At 34.1% G+C, this 6,679-nt stretch overlaps 2 non-coding genes across 2 annotated transcripts; one reads left to right on the top strand and one right to left on the bottom strand.

Annotated features, from left to right (window-relative positions):
• Positions 1 to 4,386: 4,386 nt before the first annotated feature.
• Trnae-uuc lies at positions 4,387 to 4,458 on the bottom strand. The gene has a single exon. It is a non-coding gene; the product is annotated as a tRNA-Glu (tRNA).
• A 1,751-nt stretch (positions 4,459 to 6,209) lies between these two features.
• Positions 6,210 to 6,280, top strand: Trnag-ccc. Its single transcript has one exon. It is a non-coding gene; the product is annotated as a tRNA-Gly (tRNA).
• The last annotated feature ends 399 nt before the right edge of the window (positions 6,281 to 6,679 follow it).

Genomic DNA, 6,679 nt, shown 5'->3' with positions numbered 1-6,679 from the left:
ACGAACAAGGATTAATCACGAAATGCCAAAAAGTTAATTACCATATGTCTATAGATAATATATAGAAAAAATAATCTTCCAAGGCGGCTTTTCTCCATTTTTTTTAATTAGAAACCCTCTGTACATTTTTTCTCATCTCAATGCAAATATATTTGATCACTAAGATTCCTTCTGGATGGTTTTGCTCACTTTTGCTTCAAAAACCCAAATAGAATATGAAATTAGAATCGACGATTTAGACAACGATATGTTTCCTCAAAACTCGCGTAAATTCCCTAACTTTTGACTGTGAATATGTTCTCAGTCGGTGATCCGATTTGAATAATTTTTTCATCCAATCAAAGCTCGATTATTCGACAAAATTTCAATTGCCAAATTAGCAACAAATGAATCACACATATTGTGCAGGGTGTTTAAATACTGTTGCTAAAAACGTTTTCTTGGTGAAAGTTTAAATTTGTCTGCGGACAACACAGATTAGCCTAGAAAAAGAAAAAGTATACGATTAAATTAATTTTTTTACACTTTTTCACATTTTCCACCCGGAATTTACTTAAACCTTTTCTTAATTTGCAAAAAAACGGTTTTCGTAAGGAAAAATGTGTCTTGTTTTCACGCCTACAGATATATTTTTTGAATTATTTCTTTATGGAGTTACATAAGTAACAAAACCGCCAGAGGTTGCAATAAAATTTTGTTTGGACAACGTTTTCGGTGGAAAATTTCTTCGCATAAAAAGTTGAAGTATATTTCGGGCCAAACATGTGACTGGTCATAAAAAAATTAATATCTCTCGCATGACTCAAGGTACACAGACGATTAAAGATCTAAATTACTAAACGACAAAAGGCTTATATCGTATACATTTTTTTGGTCTGAGTTACCCGGTTTTGACCGCAGACGGATTTAAACTTTGACCCAAAAACATGACACTATTAAAACACCCTGTACAGTTTATTATAATTTTTTGAGAAGCTGTAGGATTTCTGCTGAAATCTCAACACTTTAGACAGTAGTGTTGAAGCTACAGTCACCGCCAGCATACTTTTATGAAATATTTAACAAATTATTTAAATTCGCTTAGGCAACCCCAAACAAAAGTAGCAAATTAGGCAGCAAAAAGTAGAAAAAAACGTCCATATAAAAACCTTTCATTTAATGAAAAACGATTTTTTTTACGAGAATTTATAATCATTAATGAAAACCCAGCATAGCTAGGCCAACGTTTCACATAGAAATATTTCGTCGAACACGTAAATTTGGCATGCTGATTTTCCTTGCTGCTTGTTGATTAAAAAAAACGAATTGTTAAATCAAACAAAGAATTTGTTTAATAAGAATCTAAAAAAGTTGAATTGAATTTTAGTCAACATTGTGCGTATCTCCGAACGCTCGTATTGCATTTCACACGATCGTAAACTGCGCAGAGTCTCTGTGTTTCTACTAATATAATATTTATTTTCGAGTTCAATTAAGTATAGAGAGTATGTATGTATCTCTGATAGTCTTATCGCTGTTAACGTTATAGTTAGTGAAAAGATTCGCCAAATATCATGTAGAGAACGAATGGTTTCCCACATGTACACGTGAAGTATTATGCAGACACTATTTAATCAACAACAATGATTATTACATTTTTTGCTACCTTTCATGCGTCAAAGTTTATGCGAAATCGGAAACACGCATATACACTTTGAAAACGACTTATATTTCTTATCATTAGATGTGCGAAATTGCAACTAAAAGTGTAAACCAATGCAGGTGTTCAATTGAAAAATTCCGCAAATATAACTAAAATACATTCGAAGACAAAACGAAATACATATAATTATAAAATGCACTTTAAAGTGTTGAGTTTTTCGGGCTTTTGAGCCTAATGGAAAATATTTCTGTCCGGAGGTTTCGCCCGTGTTTCTTCAAAGATAGCTTGCTCTACGCTCTCTAAACCAGCTCTAGGCTTAAAAGGCCGGAAAACTCGCGTTTCAAGCAGTTTAAAAAAATTATTCGGTATTCTATTGGTTCTTTTATTCGCAGCCAGATACGATTTACAGTGAAATAGAAATCGTTCGCTCAAGTGGAATTACGTGTAATATGCAAAAATACCCAAAAGGTAAAAATAATTATTACTTTACTTCACCAAGATATTTCACCTTCAGAGGATCGGGTCAATTGTAGTAACAGATATATTGCATTTTCATTTAGCTGACAACATTATTTGTGTTATCAGTTTTATTGCATAATGTACTTCCCACCGTTCCCATTCGATGTATGTCATATTTGCTGATTTCCAATTCGGATGCCATTTAATTTACATTTTTATCGACTTTTTCCGTGCAAACGTTTTATTGACTGTCGTTTCATTTATATCAGCTGCTATTTCGACTAATTTTCGTTTAGTTTTTACATTGTCAGCTGTTAATTTTCACACTCGCATTAACGATTCACAATTATTTTTTACCCAGTCAGCCTCAAGGACAGTCGCAACTATCTTCCAATCAATACGCATTAAATAATTCATTTCGCATTTAATGATTGATAAATTATTTAAGTGATAACTTGGCTTATTACGTTTGGCGTTTACGATGAAAGCAAAAAATTCAGTTGATAACTTTTTGGGAAAAATATCATGGAAGAAATCGTAAGAAAACCTGTCCTGTCAGTATTTTCATTTTTTATTCTGGCTAACTTTTCTGCAGTTCTTTATCGTTTTTCCCAGTGCCTGAGCGCTTCTTTGGTGCAAAACACAAAGAACATTTACAAATTTACATAAGAATTAGTAAGATAAGATACAGAAGATAAATCTTGTCTTAACAAGGGTCAACAATAAATAAAGAAAGTTTAATAACCCATTAAACCACTAAGATAGATCAAATATGGTACTTACATAACCATGGCCGAATTTTTCATAATTCGCCCACATGGTCCAAAATGTTGTACTGGTGATGGTGCGTTGAGAGATCTTGTTCTTCTGCAACCAAAAGAAAAACGAATTTACTTTCATGGATTATTTCAATTTTCTTCATCTGCACAGGGTGGTCGCCGACGTATTCAAAATACTGCGTCTACGCATTAGAATTCACTGAATTCACAAAGTTTTACTGAACGTTTGCTCGTGTAAATCAGTCGATTTAAGCCTAATCAAAACTTGAACAAACCAGGGTACAATCAAATGGAACCAAATTCTAGTTAATCAAGTGGATTTTTATCTAGGTACCTGTTCATGTGATCACCATCAAACATGCTCACTGATCTAGAATATCCATTAGCCGTTTTGCTTTGATTTCCAGGCTCAGAATCCATTTTAAGCGCAATTTTTTTCAAAAAATGTTCAACAACAACGCACCAGAATGATTTCAATACTACCACACTACCTTGATTTTTCGTTGTATTTTCGGTTTGTTCGCTCATAAAACAACAGATGTTTAATCCGTAAATCGGCATTCAAATAATTTAAATAAACACTGAGCACAATTATTTCGCTTAGTATGAAAACAAATTCACAGTCCAAGTTTAAACAAATTATTAAATTTGCATGCGCGTTTATTATACAGGGTGTTTCATAAATTGATTGAGTTTAATATCATGCCAAAATTCGTAATTGTTTAATGGCGGTAGTAAACTTTTGATAAGCAATATAAGAGAGAAAACGTTTCTAAATAAAGCAAGTATTTACCTACTTTTTCATGTTGTTACGTAAGTTTTCCAGAAATTAATGGCGTGGTTGAATCCAAAAGTTTCCAATTAGGTACAAAAACTGAAAATGAGTCTTTTGACGACGGAAATATTTCCTGAAATGCGTGCGATTTCCTCGTATCACGCTTCCCAGAAAACCAATATTTCGAGTTTGATTGCTAAGTATATATATGTATTGTAAGTTAAAGAAGCTATAGACAAAATGCTTGCCTCTTGCCCATTATCCTTTCCAGACCAGCCCAGACCAGCTTTTTTAGCGGTGATTCTTCAGGAAATGCGATTTTCCTGTGTCTACTTTTACTGCATGAAATTCGCAGTTCTCTCATAGGAAATCAGGGCTCGCCATCATCGTATCAAACACTTCTCAGGGCGTCCTTTGTTTTCTTATGAATAAGTAGTGAATTTAAATGAGAGAAAACTGATAGAAAAGGAGCAATGTTTCTATTTCAAAAGCGAGAGGGATGGAAACTGGAAAAGGACTAAACCTATTTCTCCCGCCGTTTTTTAACTGCAATATTGAAACTTGATTACAAAAATACATAAATACTTCATTTGTTTTCAAACAAACACCAAAAAATGTTTTTTTGCTTTCTACTGGTTCTCTTCAGTTCTTTAAAAAATTGGCTAATTGAAGTGGTTGGAAAATAAAAAGTGATAAAAAGCAACTGCGGCAAAAAATGCAAAAAAAAATTATTCCGATACCGGGAATCGAACCCGAGCCTCCTGGGTGAAAGCCAGGTATCCTAGCCACTAGACCATATCGGATACATATTAACAGAGTGAATAAATGAAATTTAATACCAAAATTGAATGCTTCAAATAACAAACTTAAAAGTAATTAATTTACTGCAAAACTAAATCTGCACAAATGCACTGCAACTGCGAAAAACGACAACCGCCCAAAACACCAACCCACCAATTAACACTGTTAACCCAGTGAGCAAAAATGTTCCAAAAATTAAAGGGTTTTAAACACTTACGGCCATGTGCCAGATCTTGTCTGCTTTGGACTGCTATCATAGTCCAAACGGTCGAAGACTTCATCGTAGGTTTTCATGGAATGTTCACTGCGAGCCTTATTGTTCACCAGACAAGTTAAACGAAATTCCAATTTTTCAGCCAGCCTACATTTGTGCAAAGTGGGCAAATCGACGTCCGAACCGACCCACAATGCGTTCATTTTACTTGATTCAATTATTTCGACATCAACACTAAATCAAAACTACATTTTCACTTCTTTTGCAACAATATTTGAAGAAAACAGGTTATGTTTTGATAGGGGCTGTCAGATTTGGGGAAGATTGAACGTATTGCGTAAGTTGGGTTGCCTGACTGTGCGGCTGTAATAGCAGAATAAAATTCAATAATCTATAAAATTTTATTTTATCCAATGATTCCAATCGGTTTGGTTGTAGGTGAATTGAGATGAACTTGGATTGGATTTCTGAGCAATTACAATAACGAAAACAAGTTTTTCTAGAAATGCAATTGCTTTGCAACTTAAAATGTATTTTTTCGCAATTATTTCTGAGGGTTTTCAGCTAAAACTATGGAGATTGCAAATCTTTTAGAAGTGGGAATAGGATTTTACATGTGCAACTGACTGGCTTTTATGTGGCTGGAATAAAGAGTTTTACAAAGACCAAATCGGCGGAATAAATTCGATTAAAACTTCCGAAAAACTAGTTTTTTCAGAAAAATATTCAGACACGCATTTTATTATGCTCCATAGCACATTTATTCATAATTAATTTTTATTAACAAGGAGTTGAAAGAAGAGAGGATATTTTTCATGAAGAGGTAACATGATTGAATCAGAACCATCGCGGTTAATAATATAAGTAACATTTTTTACTTATGTAATGCCGAAACTTAAACTGTTCTTACACAATTGTTCGAGAAAGTCAAGCTAAATCCCATTTATTGTGTCTGCACTAAGTTTGTCGCCATTTTCTCGCAAACCCGTAAATATCGGCATAACTTATGCTTTATGAACATACCGGAAATTTTACGTAGAATCTGAAAATCCCTCAAAAAAACAAGGGTTTGTATTTGAAATGCTCAATTTGAGGGTCGTATCTGAGTTTTGGTTACAGCCCGTACATACAAATTTTTCGTAAGGAAAATGCGCTCTCAAAAATAATTAAACGCGCGTTTGAGCATTTTTCTGAAAAAAACCTGTTTGAATTTTAACTGATTTTATTCCTATCCTTATGGGCACATTATTCTATACGGTTTTGCTATCAAATTGTCTTTCTTTCAGTGATGAACTTGTAAGCGAGCATTGCTTTCAAAGGCTATTTTTTTTCGAAAACTGTCTAAATTCTTTCTGCTGGCAATTTTTCAAAATCTATTATATGTTAGTTAGTGGCATCTTTTTAAACATCAAATTAATTTGTGTGTAAAACTGTAAACCATTTGGGGAATTTCAGATTTCAATAAAATGTTGATATAAAAAAACTGGGTATTCAATGCGATTTTTCATTGCATGAGGAATATTTAAATACCCATCAAGAGCACTGCTGGTGTAGTGGTATCATGCAAGATTCCCATTCTTGCGACCCGGGTTCGATTCCCGGGCAGTGCATTATATTTTTGATTTTTGTCATTTAAATAAACCACTTTTGGTTTAATCGCAATCCTCCTGGGAGTTCCCTTCCTTTTTTTGCGGGAAAAGCAAGTCTGACGAAGACTGTCTTTGTCCCTATGCCAGATCAAGAACAAGAATTTGTTGTTTTTTGTAAAGACTTTTACGAGAGACTTGCTAGGCTCTTGGTCTCCGAACTTTTTTTGTACGGTTTTTTTGGTTCCAGCGAGAGCGTCATGCATTAAAAGAGGACAGTTCAAAGTGAAAATTAAAAAATAAAGAAAGTGAAATTGAGAGTAAAAGCGGAGGGGGAAACTGAAAGTAAGCAGTGGGGGTTTGGGCCAGGGGCGGAGTCATGGGGGTCATGACAAAACAACTCAAATTTCCTCACTGACGTTG

Source organism: Dendroctonus ponderosae, unplaced genomic scaffold (genome assembly GCF_020466585.1).
Source record: "Dendroctonus ponderosae isolate FM_Combo_2020 unplaced genomic scaffold, Dpon_F_20191213v2 Dpon_F_20191213_757, whole genome shotgun sequence".
NCBI lineage: Eukaryota > Metazoa > Arthropoda > Insecta > Coleoptera > Curculionidae > Dendroctonus > Dendroctonus ponderosae.
This window is presented reverse-complemented; position numbering and strand designations above follow the sequence as displayed.